Here is a 20,426-nt window from a genome sequence, read left to right on the forward strand (position 1 = left end):
CTCCTCTCGAAAGGCCGGAGATTGGCTGGACGTCGTGGGCCTACATCTGCATTTTGAAAATTGTCACTGTCAGTTTTGAGACGATATAAAAACAAAAAAAAAAGTATATAATTTAAAAAACTTGTGAAAAATGAAGTACCTGTGTCATCCCACTGTTCTCCCGGTGGAAGAATCATGTCCGGATCTCCACGAAAATCAACTCCGGCATAAGGAAAATCCTGTATCGAAAAGACCTGGTCCTCTAACCAGTGAAAGTACTCCGGAGTAAATCGAACAATCTCCGTTCCCTCATCAGGATGACGGGCCAGTGCCGCAACCCATTGCATCAACTTAGGCTCTCGGGGAGGCCCAACCTCAACAGTAAGCTGCTGTGGGATCAGCATCGGAACCCTCTCTAGGGCAAAACTCACAACTAAAGGCCCATAACCAAAAGTCTTTAACTGTCCATTTTTTGTCCTAGTCAGTTGGCCCTTTAAATTGGCCAACACAACATCACACCAGTTGAAAATGGTGCCCTGATAGCAATCAATCACCATCCGCATTTGGGACCCGGTGGCAATGTGCAAAGCGGTAGCTCCGCAAAGTCTGATAACTGTAAAGGCAATTACCATAAGTTCAGGTCGGGATATCTTTTTAATCTCTACCCCCCTCTCCTGGTTTTGATTATTACACCACTCTAGATGGAGACTAGCAATGGACTAGCCACCAGGCCTAGTCCCGGACAGAGTCAATTGTTCGCCTCTCTTGGGCAAACCAGTGAGAAAGTAAATATCTGAGGGCTCTATCTCGAGCTGGTGCCCTCCAATGTAAAAGCATTGATCCTGAACATTCCACCTTTCTACCAGCCACTCTAGAAATCTCACTTGGGCCCTCATGCCAGGTATGGCCCAGTATTTGTAAAGACCGCATGCCTTTAAAGCATCAATGGAAGGTTGGTGATTAATGGCGGCCAAATCAACATCTTCATGTTCTCTCTCGCACCAATCAAGCATGGTGGGCAATCTACACACCATAAAACATCTGTTAGAGTCCATAAAATTAAAATTTTTTGGTTCATTTTGGATCTGAGTATGGGAATGCCTACCTCAGCGATGATATGATCTAATACATGTATTTTGTGTTGAATACTTGCAGGTTCCAACCGGGCCCTCCACAAGATAATCCTTGAAATGATAAAGTACTTCACCCTTCCTAGATGATATGAAACCCTAATCTACTACAGGCTTCGCACTTTAGGGGGCAATCTGTTACACTAAAATTTGTCACCATGACTATCTACAGTTAGTATGGCTCTATCAACTGTCATACTATCCTCCTTGGCAAGTCTCATACCTCTGCTCCTCATGTCAAACTCCAAGAAAGAGAGAAAGTCCTTAAAAAGTCAATTAACTCTGGTTACACAGTTTCTCTTGGCCTCACCTGCGTGTACGCACCCCAAGTTCACAATACCTGCGTACTTGTACGCTCTGTCTATAAAGGGGTGGGTGCATACTCCTGTAAAGGTCAAAAGGCGCAAGTTTTACTTCAAAAAGTTACTTGTGGTCGAATCTAGAGCATTCTAGAAGATGGTTTGACGTGTATTGAGCGCCTCCAGATGGTTCATGCATCCCTATGTAAGAGGAACTTATCCCATGAAGAGGGGAGCTATCCCATTGAAAGAGGGGCTTATCCCATTCATGGTGGACCTGATTAACTTCCTCCTAAACACTATAAATATAGACATTGGACCAGAGGGGGGGGAGGTTGAAAGTTGAACATTCCTAAGGGTAGATGCTGCTGAAATTAGGACTCCCTTATAGAGCTTGAGAGGAGAGATTCCTATCCTTTCTTAGCTTCATTTGGAAGTGGGTGAGCTGATCAAAGTAAAGGAGAACTCTTGCTGGACCCTGGGAGGGACCTGCACAACACCAAGGCGCTGGTTGTAATGGTTTCTTTTGTTTCCACTTAATACAATTAAGCTCATTTTTCTCAACAAGTTGTTATACATAATTTGTTTCATATACTCCTTGGTCTTTATGATGAATATGTTTTATTTTATGAGTTATTCAGGTGCTATGTAATCGTTTGCTTGTTAGTGAATGCAGGTTTCGAAGAGAAGGAGGAGCTCATCCGGATCGGAGAGGCTGCACTGCTACAAACAGCGTGGGATTAAAGGTATGTTTTAAACACCTGACTACTTGTATTCTAAATGCATATTTAGGGAAAGATAGTGTTTAATTGTCTTGTTTGTCACTAGAAAGCCTTAGCTTCTAGGGAGGTCGGTTTTGTCCGCAAAATTGACTCTTTCCGCTTGACAAAATGGCGACTCCACTGGGGATCCATTCCAACGTTTTCGTCACTACATTCTTCTCCGTAAAACTACAGTCATTTCGGATTGCAACCCTATGATCTACATTTTGAATAAACACTTGCTAGGGGGCAAGTACTCTAAATGGATCGTTATCCTGCAAGAGTTCGACTTGGAATTTGAAAAATCTAAGTCTAAGAAATCCTTAGTTTTTGCAGAGTTGATGTGTGATTTCCTGCGTGCTGACACGGAAACTATGGCAGAGGAACCCATTGCGGACGAATCTCTGTTTCTTATCAGCACTTTAGATCCGTGGTATGGGGATATAATCGTCTATCTCCAGACCCAATCCTTTCGGCCCGAAGTTTCAAAGTCGGAACATCGGAAAATTCGATTCCAGTCCCAACAGTACAAAATTATTGGAGATACTCTTTATCGCCGTGGGGCAGACTTGGTTTTCCGACATTGCTTAACTCACGAAGAAGCTGAAAGGGTTTTGAATGACTGTCACTCTGGAGCGTGTGGCAGTCATATGTCTGGGTATGCCACAGCCCAAAAGATATTGCGCGCTGGCTACTTCTGGCCATCCTTGTTTAAAGACTGTATTATTGCGGTCCGAAAATGCCACAACTGTCAAGTGTTTGATCGCAAGATGCGCGCACCACCTGCTCCTCTCCACCCTATAATTGCCGTTGGTCATTTTGCCAAATGGGGTATCGATTTTATTACTTGTAACCCTCACTCGGCCGGGGGGCATGCGTCTATCATCCTTGCGGTTGATTATTTTACTAAGTGGGCCGAGGCGATGCCTACATTCGAGGCTGACGGCAAGAGAGCTGTAATTTTCGTATTCAATCACATTATTGCTAGGTTTGGTGTACCACAAGCGATAATCACTCCCCAGTGGAGTCGCCATTTTGTCAAGCGGAAAGAGTCAATTTTGCGGACAAAACCGACCTCCCTAGAAGCTAAGGCTTTCTAGTGACAAACAAGACAATTAAACACTATCTTTCCCTAAATATGCATTTAGAATACAAGTAGTCAGGTGTTTAAAACATACCTTTAATCCCACGCTGTTTGTAGCAGTCCAGCCTCTCCGATCCGGATGAGCTCCTCCTTCTCTTCGAAACTTGCATTCACTAACAAGCAAACGATTACATAGCACCTGAATAACTCATAAAATAAAACATATTCATCATAAAGACCAAGGAGTATATGAAACAAATTATGTATAACAACTTGTTGAGAAAAATGAGCTTAATTGTATTAAGTGGAAACAAAAGAAACCATTACAACCAGCGCCTTGGTGTTGTGCAGGTCCCTCCCAGGGTCCAGCAAGAGTTCTCCTTTACTTTGATCAGCTCACCCACTTCCAAATGAAGCTAAGAAAGGATAGGAATCTCTCCTCTCAAGCTCTATAAGGGAGTCCTAATTTCAGCAGCATCTACCCTTAGGAATGTTCAGCTTTCAACCTCCCCTCCCTCTGGTCCAATGCCTGTATTTATAGTGTTTAGGAGGAAGTTAATCAGGTCCACCATGAATGGGATAAGCCCCTCTTTCAATGGGATAGCTCCCCTCTTCATGGGATAAGTTCCTCTTACATAGGGATGCATGAACCTTCTGGACGCCCTCAATACACGTCAAACCATCTTCTAGAATGCTCTAGATTCGACCACAAGTAACTTTTTGAAGTAAAACTTGCGCCTTTTGACCTTTACAGGAGTACGCACCCACCCCTTTACAGACAGAGCGTACAAGTACGCAGGTATTGTGAACTTGGGGTGCGTACACGCAGGTGAGGCCAAGAGAAACTGCGTAACCAGAGTTAATTGACTTTTTAAGGACTTTCTCTCTTTCTTGGAGTTTGACATGAGGAGCAGAGGTTTGAGACTTGCCAAGGAGGATAGTATGACAGTTGATAGAGCCATACTAACTGTAGATAGTCATGGTGACAAATTTTAGTGTAACAATAGGGATTTGGGTGAAGAATCTCTATAAACTAGAGGTAGATGATTGTGAAGCATTAAGTACGAAAGCAGAATTGGTGCAAAGCCAAGTCAACGGCGAGTTATGGCACAGGCAGTTGGGCCATTTGCATCATGGGGATTTGAAGATAATGCAGCAGATATCTACATGACTTCCCAAAGGTAAACTTGAGCAAGTTGACATAAGAAAAGGTTGTACCTTGGGAAAGTACACCAAGTCTTCCTTTCATGATCAAGACAGTCGAGCAAAGGCTATCTTAGAGCGAGTTCATACTGATGTGTGTGGACCATTCTCGATGGCATCCACAGCGAAGCAATGTATTTTGTGATTTTCATTGATGAATATTCTCGTAAATGTTGGATTTATTTAATGCAGAATAAGGACCAAACCTTCACAAAGTTTTGTGAGTTCAAAGCTTTGGTCGAGAAGGAGTTAGGGAAGAAGATAAAGGCCTTGAGAAGTGGCAACAATGGAGAATGTGTCTCTCAAGAGTTTAAGGACTTCTGTGCAGCGGAAGGAATTAAACGAGAGTTGATGGCACCTCATAACCCACAGCAGAATGGGGTGGCCGAGAGGAAGAATAGAACTATTGTAGGGGAAACACAGGCGATGCTGCATGACCAAGGCCTACCACTTCACTTGTGGGCTGAGGCATGCAACACAGTGGTCTATTTGAAGAATAGAAGCCCACATCGCACACTTGGGATGAAAACACCAGAGGAAGCTTTCTCTAGTAAGAGACTATATGTGGGTCACTTCAGGATCTTTGGCTCATCGGTATATTGCCGTGGGACAAAGGATGCACATAAGAAGCTTGAGCCGACAACAGAGTTGGGGATACTTGTGGGGTACACTAATACACCTCACAACTATTAGGTGTACTTGCCTACCAGTCAGAGGACAGTGGTTCGCAGAGATCTCAAGTTTGATGAGAAGAAGACCATGCGAGTTTCCCTTGACAGGGAGTTCCATCTACATGTTGTGGAGGAACAGTTGGTTCCTAAGGAGGAGGAGCCTCAGACTGATGCGGAGCAGCTGCATGCAGAGGTTCTAGGAGTGGAGACATCCACTCAAGCAAAGTCTTCTAGAGATGGATGGAAGCGCACAAGAGAAGCTGACAGATTGTTGCAGGATGCGAGAGAGAATGTGGAGCACCATTTTCTCATCGCAGACATAGGAGGTCACCTAAGAGGTACACTGGATACATGGCCCTTGATGGGGAATGTGTTGAGACCGAGCCATCTTCCTTTGAGGAAGCAGTGCAGCAGCCGATTTGGGTTGATGCTATGGTGGAGAAGTTGGTGGGCTCCAATATTGCAGCAATAATGCTGCAACTCCTGGGACTCCCTTCTTTACTTTTATCAACCCGGTGGTTCGTAACAAACTTGGAAGCGACGGTGCTGTATGCACAAGTACTAGCTCTTGCCGCAGCTGTCACTTGGTCAGCTGGCACAAGTCCGCTAGGAGCTTAAGCCAACTTCTATGAGCTCTGAGAAGAAGCTTTTTAACTGATGGATGAAAGCTAACTCAAAGAAGGTTGTTCTACTTGCAGAAAGAAACTAAAACGTTGAAAGGAAACGTAAACCCTAGCAAACCCTAATTTTACCAGCTAGCCCTACTGATGCAAGAAAGAGGATGCAAGCTACTGAAAGAGATGCCATTGACTTCTAGGAAGGTAAAATACATGTTTCTAAGCTACCTCTATAGTAACATCTGAAGAAAAAAAAAACATCTTTTTGTATTTTTGACTAAGTTGCCAGAATTTGCATGCATGCAATTTAACTGTTTTTAACTGTGCAAAGGTGGATTGGCGAGAGGTAATACTTGGAGGAGGTCGGGAAGGTTCAGAGAGGGCCTAAGGGGTCCCTAACACCCTTCCAAAGAGTTTCACAGAGTTTGGCTATCAAGAAACCTCATTCGTGAGCCTCTACAGGAAGTCTGCAGGGGTTCTACAAGATGTTCTGGAATTTCTACAAGATGTCTGTAATTTTCTATAGGTTGTTCAGAAATGGGATTTTGGAGGATGGATGGAGAGAGAAAGGTGAAGGAGTGAGGATGGAGATAGGACAGGGGTGTGAGGAGTTCCAAGACTTGGTGGATGGAGTTGAGGAAAGATGAAGATGGCTGGATTTGTTCAAGGAGGAATAAAGCAATGTTGCACAAAAATTAGGGTTATGTGAGCAAGTGTGGCAAACGTGAGGCAAGAATATGAGTTAGGGGATAGAGCAGATGGGATTGATGGAGTATGGGCAGATAGAGAAGTGGTACAGGTGCTCTGCAAGTTGTTTTTCCAACTGAACCAACGAAGACTTGTAAAATCAGAGACCTAGTTACGTTGACCTAATCTGATCTAGCTAACAGTAAAGAGAATGAAAAGAAGTTTTAATTGCAATGAAACCATGTATACTACCTATGCAATGACGCAATCAAGAATCTGAACATGTAACCAACTTCTGCAAATAAAAATCAAACACTAATGATTGCATGGCGAAGCAAATTCAGTGTTTTTGTTGGCAGCAAGGTCACCTTGATCCCAGCTTCTGATCCCACTGAGGGAGAGGTGAAATCAGAGGTGCTTGATGGCCCTTTTCTGAAGCTTGTCCCTGTTAATAACTTATCAACTCAATCTGAACATCAAAAATCTTTCTAATCATCAACAATGACCTAGTTAATCAGCAAGATTTTAATCTACTTAACAAAAATTATTTTGCAAAGACATGAAAAACAAATAACAGTACATAAGGAGGCCTTGGCACTTGGGTTGGGCCCAACCCCAAGAGATACAGGCTCCTATAAAGAACTCAGAACTGATGCCAAATAAAGCTGCTTTTCATTACTCAAAAATAATCATCACAAGAAATTTATACAGCAGTAGCTACAAGAATACGAGCTGAGAAAATGACAGCACTATAGTGCAAATCCCAACAGTTCCAAAAAGTAAACTACGAAGGCTGAGGCCTTCCTATTTATACACTACGAGGGGCCTAGCAGCTCTCCTTAATTCAAGGGACTCAGCTGTTCAAACTGCCAGTAAACAATCACTCTTCCCAACGCTGCTCGGCTGCCTTTAGGATTCGTTTTGGTGGCCTGTTGAGCTCGGAGTTGAAGGTGGAGATTTCGAGGAAGGGCCATTTAATGCCAAAGACAACCTCCCTACGAATCCTCACCTCAAGCTTGGCTGTCACCTGGCCCATAATTGCTTGGTTTCGCTCCAAACTTTGTCCAAAAAACCTGAAATAACCATGTATTAGTCTCCTTGGTAGAGTGACCACCCTTATTCGTTCAAATAACATAAACATACTCAAAAAAACATTTATAATCTATGAAAAATGGTGGATTGATCAAGGAAAATTAGGTAAAATGAGCCCAATAAGTTACCCAATTCGGGGCTCAACATCGCCCCTCTGCTAAATGGGTTGCTCATCCTCTGAGCAACTAGTCCAGCTCATCATCCTTTATAGCTTTGACCGCCTCCCTCACGTCCCAGGCCTCCGCGGTGATATCTTCTTCCCGGTCGTGGAATCTTGCTTTCCTTTCCACTTCCTCCCATTGTCTGTCTTCCTCCTCTTCCTTAACTCCTTCTAGCAATCCCAAAAGTAAAGCAGGGCTGAATTTCAGGCCAATCCAATTGGCCTGCAGATTTTGCATCAACTGTTTGTAGAGAGGTACCCTTGCCAAAGCCTCCCTCATCCTAGTGGGAGAGTGGTATTCCCTTATCTTCAAGTTGTGAGGCAGTGTGTTCCACCGCCTTGTGCAGGCATGCAGGCAGTTTTCTCCCAACATTCTCTCCATGTCCTCAAAGTGGGCAATAGCTTGAGACTATTGCTCAATGTATTCCGGTAAATCCTGAGGGATGTTGGCCAAGTGCTAGTGGGAGCTTATCACTGTTGAGGGGTCATCCGGCTCTGCTCTGATCATTAGTGGCTCACTGAGTTCTCTGCCTATGATACTGCGGACCTCTGCTGCTCTCTTTTCCTCATGATTCATTCAAGAGGCCATGGCCATAAGTTGGACATCTCCTATCACAGTGTTGGGATCCCATGCATTCATGTTTGGAAGGGCTAAGTTGTGCAAGTAAAACTCTGATAATTTGGACCTGTCCTCTGATGAACTACTGCCACATAGAGCTGCAAATTGATGATAATTTTGGAATGGGGTGATGCCCCTTTGGGCCAAGGTGTTGATCTGGAACTGTAACCACTGATCCTTAAGGTATAGGGCGTATGATTTGGCAGGCTGCCTACACTGCAGAGCTTCTATCGCCCAGCTGGCCATGTAGGCCAGTTGGGCCTCCTTTTCTTGTACTTGTTGTTTCAGAGACTGTATCTCTTGCCCTGCTTGCAATTCCTTCTCCTGTAGCTGTCTATTCAATGTCTCAATTTCAGCCTGCATCCTTTCCCTTCTCTGTTGTTCACCAGGGGTTTCTTTGTCTGTTGTGGGCTCCTCCTGTTGCTGTTTTTCTCCAAATATGTGAGGCCTGTCTTCCTTCTTCTGTCCTTGTAACTGTAGCTGTTGTTTAAGCAGCTCATTTTCTTCCTGTAGCTTGGCCCGCTAGCTGCTCTCCACATGTCGTACCATAGCCAATTCCCTTCTTGCCTCTTTGAGTTGTTCCTCCAGAGGACCTATATCTGCCACACCCTTGGACTTAGCGATCTTCATCCAAGTGTGGGTCCTCACTCTCTCTTCTTCTAGTGCAAGGAAAAGTGGCATTGTGAATTTTTGGGGAATGATCTTTCCGGCCTCTAAGAAGTTATAGTAGGAGCCCAAGCTGGGCTGGGGGCTAGGTTCCACAATGTTCTCCACCTTTTCTTCCTCCTGTGGTGATTTAGCTGCCTCTCCTTCCATTTCTTCGGTCTCCTTTAGCCTAGCCAGTGTTTCCTGTAGAACAGTCTCAGCATCCTGTAGAGAGGCCTTTGTGTCCAACATTTTCATTCTTTCTCTCCATGTGGATGTCTTCGGGCTTCCCTGTTCATAGGTGATGGATGCCTTTGAGGGAGACCTCTCCTTTTGTGTAGCTGGGGTGTCTAAAATCGTGATTGGCTCTTTTGACGGTGGCTGGGGTCGGCCAGTCTTTATCCTCATGCTACTTCTTGCCATAAAATACATGGAAGGCTCCCTCTTTCGCTTCCCTTTTTGCTTTGGAGATGTGCTCAAGGTAGCCAACACAACTACTGCCTCCCTGGCTAGAGTCACAGGCGATTTTTCCTTCTGTTGCCCTATTTCCAGCCTTCCTATAGAAAGTCCTGTGCTGACTGTTTTCTGGCTTCCTGTAGAAACGGTTTTCTGGCTTCCTGTAGAAACTATCTTCACTGTTTTGGTCTGCTTGGCTGGGGGTGCCTTCCCTTTTAATTTTGTTGTGGTTGCCTTGGTTGTGTCCTCACTTGCTTAGACTTTTTCAGTCCTCTCTGCCCTTATTTGCAATTGTTTCTCCCTTGGTGTTTGTGCCTTTATTCCACCCACAGTTTTGGGCTCAGCGGCTTGGCCTTTCCCTCGTCTCTCTTCTTGTTCTTTCTGTGGTGGCCTGTCCTGGGTTTCCTTACCCTTGGCTTTCTCTTCTACCTCAATGTGCTCCCTTTCCTCACTGCTAGATGAAGTGAGTTCCTAGACCAGAATTCGAATATCATCATCCTTGGACATATTGAGGAAAATCTCCCAGGAGAGAGGGACAATGTAGGTATGGAGGGCATCTTCCACTAGAAGCTTGATAAGCCCATGATGGGCCAGCTGATCCGGTGTCCCTTCCTTCAATTTTGTGCCACACTCAATTAATGATTGTAGGAGGAAATAGGGGATGCTTAACTTTTGTTCTAGGGGTAAATCCATCCTATGTCTGAGTTCACTTAGCAACCAGAAGTGATAACCGTAAACAATACTGGACCGTCCCTCACAGGTAATGTATTTCATGATCTGAAGGCTGACCTCACTCCAAAAAGGGTGTAGACTGGCTCTCCGGACCCCATTCTTATCTTCTGAAAACTGTTCCTCTGGTAGGAAGAATTCTTTCTTGGCTTTTTGGCCCAATGCCCTCTCTCTTTGCTCCAGGGTATCCCTAATGGCAGATCAGTAACCCGAATAATGAGTTGTGGGGTAAGCTTTAGGGTCAACCCTCTGAAATTCACAGTGGCCAGTGTCTTTGATTTAGGCTATAGGGACATTAAGAATTCTTCTATTACCTCATCGTCATGACCTTGAATTTTGTCACAGAAGGTCATCCAATTGGCACGGGTGAATAGGTCCACCACCTCGGGAGTTTCTTGCAATTTCCTGGAATCCGAGGGTTCCTTTCTGATAAACCCTCTTGGCATAGTGAGAGTGCTCTATTTTGGCTTGTGCTCTGATCAGCAAGGGGAATTCTGTTTATGGTTTCCTCCCCTGAACTTTGAAGACAGTATCCCTCAAGTGTTTATGTTTCAACCTTGCACCAATTCCCTGGTTTTTTTTTTTTAAAACTCGACTGTCCGTGTACAGAAGGAAGACTTAGGTTTTCCCAGATAGGACACAGAGCTCAATTTTCACCCCCTAGCATACATATAACCATGTAAAATTCACATTCTTCATGCACAGGTTAACCCTCACAGTGGTTTATCGTTTCTATAGGAGGAATTTCTTAACAGGAACTGTGGAGGAGAATTTGATGCAGAACCAACTGAAAAATTCCGTGTATCACACAGGCAAACTACTATTCTTGACCCACAGGCAGACTTGCTTCTAATTCTCCTACTCTAGACAGTTTAATTCACCACCTTTCGAAATATCATGCATGGGAATGGTGTTTTCGAGCCTACCTCTCTTCGAAACTCCAATTTCGACGCAGAAAGTCCAGGTTTCTCTGCTCCGGGAGGCTATGCCGTGTTTCCTGTAGAGCTCCTTCCTGTAGAAAGCTTTGAAAGCTTCTGGAGGATGTCACGGCGCTTCTGAACGAGCTTGGGACGCAGGAGGATTTTGAAACAGGCCAAGAAGCTCGGGCTAACAGACTGCGGAGGAGGAGGACGCGTACTTCGCTGAGAACGGTTGCAAATGTAAATGACAGCGGTTAATCGTGAGTTCTTTGGCCGAGCATGTTTGAATTATGGCGCAATTCATGGTGAGGGGGTGAGGTGGCCAAGCCGATTCGTTAGCCAACGTCACGGCCATCATTCCTCTGCGTGTCTCTGACCGCCGTTACCTTCCCTCTACCATTAACCGCCGCCACCCTACCAATCCCGCCGATTCTCCCCGACTAGACACTTCCCACGTGTCGGCTGCACATCTCTTTGGTGTAACCGAGCTCGTTCAGATCCCATGAGGCCATTCGACTGACTTTGGGTGGCCAGTTGATTGGCCACCGAATTCGTTCAATCCACACCATTTCACAGAAATGCAGTTTTCAGAGTATAGTCTATGCAATTTGACGAATAAGGTTAGACACTTACCTGTGTGGCCATGGATGTGTTCTGCAGGCTTCGGGATGTGGAACGATGGCTTTTCTCACTGCTGATTCGTGCACAGGTGCTGGACTCCTTCTTTCATTGGTTGATGTTGTATGCACGGCTTTGGGACCCGATCCTCTGGTTGTAAACGCTGCATGCACGTCTCTGTCTGATTTCAACTATCGAGGAGGTGTTCATGTCCAAGCGGAGTTTGTTTTTACATGTCCCCTGTGTTGATTTTAGCTGCTACTGACTCCAGATTATGTGCTCCAGACGGATCAGCTGCTACAGGATTCCTGTAGCTGCTTCTCCTCCTGGGATGCATGCTAAAACAAGCAAGGTTGTATTCGCGGATGAAGGGTCCTGATGGACCTTTGACAAGTAGAGTGTGCGAGACTTTGTGTGCTTGATTTGTCACTTGGGAAAAAAAAAAATCAATCTGAGGAAAACAGGACTCTTTTTATGACTATGCAGGAATACATAACCAGATTGTTGCAATGGCAGTGGAAAGAGATGAAACCGGTGATGGATGGAAGAGAGGGGTGGCTGCAAGCCTAATCAATAGACTTCAAGCTTTAAATCCCTTTCCAAAATCGAATTTGGCCTGCCCGGAGGCTCTACAGGATGTTTCCTGTAGAAATGCAAAACTTCTTGTAGAAAGCCCCAAAACTTCCTGTAGAAAGCTCAGAACTTCCTGTAGGAGGTTGAATCTCGATCCGAATGTGTTCAAATCTTGGAAAAAGTGAGTGGCTATGGAGGGAGTGTCTGTAAGGATGTCTTGTAGCCTGGTATGGACCCTTGTCCTTGTTTTGCGTGACCTTCTTTATCTGCACTGTATTCCCTGCAACCTACAATAATTCCAGAGATTAGACCTATTTCTTTTTCTTTTTCTCTTTTTTCCCTTTTTTTCTTTTTTCTTTTTTTTTCTTTTTTTTAATTTGAGAGACAGCAGGGGTGCCTCCATGAGGTTTTCACCCCCACTATCTGCCCTGGGCACCTCAGAGAGGTTTTCACCCAAGGATCTTTTTTTATTCCATTTCTTTATTTTCTGAGAGATAGCTGGGGCGCCTCCATGAGGTTTTCACCCTCACTGTCTGCCCTGGGCGCCTCAGAGAGGTTTTCACCCAGGGATTTTTTTTTGTTCCTTTTTTTTTTTTGATGATCAAGGTGTGGGCGAAATAGAGGCAGAACCCTGCTCCACTACCAGCACTGATTTTTCCAAAGTTTCAATGAACTCCTGCCTCGAAAGGGGTTTCCTGTATATTTTCAATCGATGCCCATTGACAAGCATGGGGATGGCTTCTTCATCAATGGTCCTGATAAGGATTGAACCATTGTCATTGCATTTCTCCACTGTATATGGTCCTAACCATCTTGTCCTTAGCTTCCCTTTGAAATCCTTGTATCTTGAATCATACAGCAGCGCCCAATCTCCCAGCTGGAATTGCTTTTCATTAAGGTGCCAGTCATGCCATATCTTCCTCTGGAGTTGAACTACTTCTGAGTGGAGGAGGGCCTGCATTCGCTGTTCATCTAATCCATTCAGCTGCAGTAATCTTTCACGTTGAGCATGGCTAAGATCTAAGTCCAACTGAGCTGCCACCCTCAATGTATTGTACTCGAACTCTATGGACAACAAAGCTTTCTTCCCGTAGACCAGCTCATAAGGTGTGAAACCTGTTGTAGTCTTCCAAGTGGTGTTGTAGGCCCAGGTGTCCTCAACCAGGCGATCTACCCAATCCTTTCTGCTGCTGCTCACCACCTTAGTCAAAATCCCTTCCAATGCTCTATTAGTGACTTCCACCTACCCATTTGCTTGAGGATGATATGGGGCGGAAGTCCTGTGCTTGATCTTGTGATGAGCAAGCAAGTCTTCAATCAGATTGGAGGTGAACTAGCTTCCTTGATCGGTGACTAACTCTCTTGGGTAGCCAAACTTGTAGAAGATATTTTCCCTTAAAAACTCAGCCACCTTTTCTTCTGTCGCTGCTTTGATTGCCTTTGTTTCTGCCCACTTTTCCAGGTAGTCGATGCACACAATGATGTAAGGCCTTTGCTTTGAAGGAGGGTTGATAGGACCCACAAAATCCATGCCCCACTTCTCAAATGGCTCGAAGGTCACTTGAGGTTGGAGAGGCATTTCATCCCTTGGAGTCGGTTTCCCCATCCTCTGACATTGGTCACACTGGCTGATGTATCTTCTGACATCTTGATGAAGAGTAGGCCAATAGTAGCTTGCCTGTAGAATTTTGAAGGCAGTCCTTTTTGCTGCAAAGTAGCCTCCACGAGGCCCGTCATGACAGGTTAGGAGGATGTCAAAGACTTCCTCTTCCCTAACACAACGCTTCAATATTTGATCTGGGCCAAGTTTAAACAGGTCGCCCCCGGTCCAAGTGAATGGGGCGCCCTTCCTTATAATTTTGCTCTTCTCCTTTGAGGATAGATGCGGAGGGAACTGTGCTGAGACCAAGTAATTTGCTGTATCAGCAAACCGTGGAGAGAGTACTGAGATAGCAAACAGATGTTCATCTGGCATCTGGTCATCCACTGTTCCTTCTTCACCTGCAGGAAAATCCAATCTAGACAAGAAGTCAGCAACAACATTTTCCTTACCTGGCTTGTCGACAATAGTCAAATCAAATTGCTGCAACAAAAGTAACCATCTAATGATACGAGCATTTACATCAGGCTTATTCATTAAATATCTAATCGCAGCATGATCAGTGTGTACAAATGTTTGATAACCAGTGATGTAGTGTCTGAACTTGTTTAGGGAATGGACTACAGCTAGGAACTCTTTCTCGGTTACAGTATAGTTCATTTCTGCCTTGGACAGGTTTTTGCTGACGAAGTATATGGCATATGGCAGTTTCTCCTCAACTTGTCCTAAGGTTGCCCCTATGGCTTTGTTCGAGGCGTCAGTGTGGATGTGGAAAGGTAGGGCCCAGTTTGGACCTCTCAAGATCGAGGCGGACACTAACTTATCTTTCAACTCCTCCAGAGCCCCCTGACAGTCGTCAGTCCATTTGAACTCAACATCTTTCCCTAAGTGGCCAAACAATGGCGAGGCTAGCTTACTGAAATCTTTAATGAATCTTCGATAATATCCTGCTAAGCCTAGGAAACTCTGAACATCTCTTACCTTTTGAGGAGGTGGGACCTTTTGGATGATAGCAATCTTATTAGGATCCACCTGTAATCCTTGCCGAGAAATGGTATGACCTAGCACGGTCCCTTCAGTCATCAGGAATTCACATTTTTCGGGACTGAGGGACAGGTTCATCTCAATGCACTTGGTTAGAACTTTTCCCAGATTAGTCAATGCCTCTTGGAAGTTCGACCCATAAGGAGTAAAGTCATCCATATAGATTTCTACCGAATCATGGACCAACTCAGAAAATATGCTCAATACTGCTCTTTGGAAAGTGGCAGGAGCGTTGCATAGCCCAAAGGGAAGGACTCGGTAGGCAAAGGTACCCCATGGACAAGTGAAGGTGGTTTTATCTTGGTCCTTCGGGCTTATTTGGATCTGGTTATACCCGCTGAACCCATCTAGGAAAGAGAAGAACTTCTTCCCTGCCAGTCCATCCAACACTTGATCTATGAAAGGCAAAGGGAAATGGTCTTTCTTGGTGGCTTTGTTAAGTTCTCGGTAATCTACACAGATTCTCTACTTCTCGTTCTTCTTGGGCACAAGCACTAGAGGTGAGACCCACTCACTATCGGAGATAGGGTAGATGAATCCTGCATCCAACAATTTTTGCAATTCTTCTTTAACAATGTCTTCAAGGGCTGGATTCATTCTCCTCTGAGGCTCCCTGACTGGTTTACAATCTTCTTTAATGTAATTGTGATGGGTACAGACCGAAGGGTGGACTCCTTTCATCTCCTTATAGCTCCAAGCGAAATCATCCAAGTGATTTTTCAGTGAGCTACGCAGCTCCTTCTCCTAGGAGGGAGATAGGGAGGAGCTGATCTTTAAAGTCCTTTCGGGGCCAAACTCCACATTCTTAACTCTAGGAGAGGTCGGATCAGTCACATAAAGGTCCACTAAAGTGCTGACTTGGGTGTCTTCCACCAATTCCTCTAAGGACAGTGCACTGGGAGGTGGATTTTGAATCAAAGTCTCAATCAAATCATCCTCGGTTTAAGGGCCTCCCTTAGTGGTTTCTACTGTGCACAATGGTGCAGAGTAGACCTCATCCTCATCTCCCTCTTCCAACCAAAGTGGTAAGTCATTTTCTAGCAGAGGTTAGGCAGGAGGGTATAGGACTAGCTGCTTGGACATAGGCCCATTCTTGATGGTCATGCTTCCAGCTCGACAACTGATGTAAGCATCCGCAGTGGCTAACCAAGGCCTTCCCAAAATGAGGGGGTATCTAGTGAGCTTTGCCTTTGGCTAAAGGACCAAGAAGTCCACAGGGTACTCCCAAGAGTCAACAGAGACCAAGACATCTTCCACAATCCCTTCGGGAGTCACGGTGGAGTGATCCGCCAACTATAGGACTGTCAAGGTCTTCCTTAAGGAACTCTGAAGGTTGAGTTTAAGCATGGTGTCCCTGGTCATCACATTAATGGTAGCCCCTAGATCAATCAAGGTATGGAGGATTATGGTGCCATTGATGTGGACATCAACTACAGGACTCCCAGGGTCCAAATACTTTGGACAGATTACTTGCCCCAACATTAGATTGGACAGTTGTCCTATGACATTGATAGTCGGGGCATCACTCTTTCGCCTGCTTGGGTTCCTGAAACACTTCTCCTTAATCAATTTGTTGTATATCGGTACATCTTTTATGGCCTAGAGAAGTGGTATTTTCACACACAACTGTTTAAGTTCTCCCAGAAGTTCAGTCTCCTCTGGGTTTGGTTGCGTGGTTACTGTTAGTCACTCAGGAAAGGATGGAATGGCTTTGGGTTCACTTTCCTGTTTCTCTTCCTCATCCTCTGAGGGAGGAGGTTGGCGAACTGGAAGGGTCTTCCCAGATCGCAGGTTGATCTCCTGGATCTCCACAGCATAGGTAGGGCATGTTGTCTCCCCAGTGTATACCTACTGGGCCTGTCAGTTGTTGGGGTTCGGGTTCGGTTGAGCAGGCATCTGGGGTTGTCTTGGAGGAGCAGGAGGTAATGGTTGTGGCTGAGTCGGTGGTGGAGGCAGAATGGTGGGAGGAGAGTTGTATTGGGGCCTCCACCCCGGTTGAGGTGCATTCCACTGAGGTTGTGGCTGGACATGTGAGTGAAACGAATGAGCAGTGGGTTGAGTATGGTATTGAGGTGGATAAGACCACGGAGGAGGTGCGGACCAGGAAGGATGAGCAGGGGGGCCCCAAGAAGGTATGTGAGCAGATTGGTTGGGGCTATAATAAGCTTGGGATGTCCCTTGCATCCCCTACTGGTAAGGTCTGGGCCCATGCGGCCTCCTTTGGTTGAGGAAGTAGAGAGGTTTAGTGGTTGCCTTAGTCCCTTGGTACATGGCTTTAAATCCGGGCAAGGTTGGGCATTGGTTTGTGGGGTGGTTTTCCTCACAAACGAAACATACCTCTATTGAGTGCAATGGACACTCGTTCTTAGAGTGCTTCCTCGTACATCTAGGACAAAAAATAGCCAAAGCCCTCTCAGCTTCCTCTTTCTTTTGTTGGATTCGGAAAGTATCAAGTTGCATGGCAATGGTCTATCTCATCTCACTTTTGAGGTCTTCCATCTGATTAGCAAACTCATGCTTGGAGAAGGTAGTACTAGCTGAAAGTGGATTCCCCCTACTTCTTTTCTAGGCTGCCCTAGAGTGGTTTCTAAACACAGTCTTTATGTCCTCATAAGGTAGTTGGTAGATGTCTCCTCCAGCAAGCATGTGAAGGGTATCTAGAAGGTCTTCAGGGACTCCTCAGAGCAGAACCAGCTTTAGAGATTCAAGGTCAAGTGTACACCTGGCCCATTTATAACTGAGTTGGAACCTTTCCTCGTAGTCTTCTAAAGACTCATCATTTCCCATGGTCATCCGAAAGATTTCTCCCTTTGTTTCCTTTGACCTACAGTAATCCCGGTATTTGTTGTTAAAGGCTTGCTGCATCTGAGCCCATGTGGTGATACTGTTTCTAGGTAACCCCATGAACCAGCGTAATGTTGCATCCTTGAGGGTAGAGGGAAAGAGTTTCAACTTTTGCTCGTCTTCTGCATAGTCATAAGTTCGACAAAGGACAGCAAACTCAAACAGGAAGGTATCAGGGTCTTCAGTGGTCAATCCATGGAAATGAGGTAAGGTTGAGGGACTTATGTTCTTCATCTTCATATCCCCATTGGTATCTCAGATAGGGAAGGTACCCTCTATTCTCTCAGCATCGTCTCTACTGTTTCTGTTTGCAGCCATGGTCTCAAAATGAATGTTTTCTTGCTCTTCTTTTGTTATAGGATCTTCGTATATCTCAGGAGGTTCACCTATAGGTTCTTCTGGGTCACTACCACCAAAGAAGAGAGAAGGGTGACTCAGTGAAGTGGTGGGGGTGTTGGGTAGGAATTTTCTGGTATTATCTCTATTCCTACGAGGCATGAAAAGATTTTTGGTTGTTTTTGCTTTTTTCTGCTTGTACCTGCAAAACTGAAACAGATGGAATTGCAACTAACTAAAATCTATCTTGCGGAAATGAAAATGCGGAATTGAAATGAAAGCAGGAAAGGACTAATCTATTTTGCTGAAATCAAATTGCAGGAATGAAATGCTAGACTACACTTGCAGAATTGAAATTGCGGAATTGAAAGGCTAATCTATGAAAGCAGGAAATGTCTAATTTACTTTTGCAGAAATGAAATTGCATAATGGAACTGAAATAAACTACTTAGCAGAAGGTTGGAGTAGAAAAAAAATAGAAGAAAAGCAGCAATCACAAATACTCTGACGCTTCCCCGGCAACGGTGCCAAAAATAATGGTGGGCTCCAGTATTGCAGCAATAATGCTACAACTCCTGGGACTCCCTTCTTTACTTTTATCAACCCGGTGGTTCGTAACAAACTTGGAAGCGACGGTGCTATATGCACAAGTACTAGCTCTTGCCGCAGCTGTCACTTGGTCAGCTGGCACAAGTCCGCTAGGAGCTTAAGCCAATTTCTATGAGCTCTGAGAAGAAGCTTTTTAACTGATGGATGAAAGATAACTCAAAGAAGGTTGTTCTACTTGCAGAAAGAAACTGGAACGCTGAGAGGAAACATAAACCCTAGCAAACCCTAATTTTACCAGCTAACCCTACTGATGCAAGAAAGAGGATGCAAGCTACTGAAAGAGATGCCATTGACGTCTAGGAAGGTAAAATACATGTGTCTAAGCTACCTCTACAGTAACATCTAAAAAAAACATCTTTTTGTATTTTTGACTAAGTTGCCAGAATTATCATGCATGCAATTTAACTGTTTTTTACTGTGCAGAGGTGGATTGGCGAGAGGAAATGCTCGGAGGTGGTCGGGAAGGTTCAGAGAGGGCCTAGGGGGTCCCTAACACCCTTCCAGAGAGTTTCACAGAGTTTGGCTATCAAGAAACCTCATTCGTGAGCCTCTATAGGAAGTCTGCAGGGGTTCTACAGGATGTTCTGGAATTTCTACAGGATGTCTGTAATTTTCTACCGGTTGTTCAGAAATGGGATTTTGGAGGATGGATGGAGAGAGAAAGGTGAAGGAGTGAGGATGGAGATAGGACAGGGGTGTGAGGAGGTCCAGGACTTGGTGGATGGAGTTGAGGAAAGATGAAGATGGCTAGATTTGTTCAAGGAGGAATGAAGCAATGTTGCACAAAAATTAGGGTTATGTGAGCAAGTGTGGCAAACATGAGGCAAGAATCCGAGTTATAGGATGGAGTATATGGGATTGATGGAGTATGGGCAGATAGAGAAGTGGTACAGGTGCTCTGCAAGTTGTTTTTCCAACTGAACCAACGAAGACTTGTAAAATCAGAGACCTAGTTACGTTGACCTAATCTGATCTAGCTAACAGTAAAGAGAATGAACAGAAGTTTTAATTGCAATGAAACCATGTATACTAACTATGCAACGAAGCAATCAAGAATCTGAACATGTAACCAACTTCTACAAATAAAAATTGTCACTGTCAGTTTTGAGACGATATAAAAACAAAAACAAAAAGTATATAATTTAAAAAACTTGTGAAAAATGAAGTACCTGTGTCATCCCACTGTTCTCCCGGTGGAAGAATCATGTCCGGATCTCCACGAAAATCAACTCCGGCATAAGGAAAATCCTGTATCGAAAAGACCTGGTCCTCTAACCAGTGAAAGTACTCCGGAGTAAATCGAACAATCTCCGTTCCCTCATCAGGATGACGGGCCAGTACCGCAACCCATCGCATCAACTTAGGCTCTCGGGGAGGCCCAACCTCAACAGTAAGCTGCTGTGGGATCAGCATCGGAACCCTCTCTAGGGAAAAACTCACAACTAAAGGCCCATAACCAAAAGTCTTTAACTGTCTATTTTTTGTCCTAGTCAGTTGGCCCTTTAAATTGGCCAACACAGCATCACACCAGTTGAAAATGGTGCCCTGATAGCAATCAATCGCCATCCGCATTTGGGACCCGGTGGCAATGTGCAAAGCGGCAGCTCCGCAAAGTCTGGTAACTGTAAAGGCAATTACCATAAGTTCAGGTCGGGATATCTTTTTAATCTCTACCCCCCTCTCCTGGTTTTGATTATTACACCACTCTAGACGGAGACTAGCAATGGACTGGCCACCCGGCCTAGTCCCG

Source organism: Pinus tabuliformis, chromosome 3_2, assembly GCF_031772625.1.
Source record: "Pinus tabuliformis cultivar Carrire ecotype Pingquan chromosome 3_2, CPIR1, whole genome shotgun sequence".
NCBI classification, from domain to species: Eukaryota; Viridiplantae; Streptophyta; class Pinopsida; order Pinales; family Pinaceae; genus Pinus; species Pinus tabuliformis.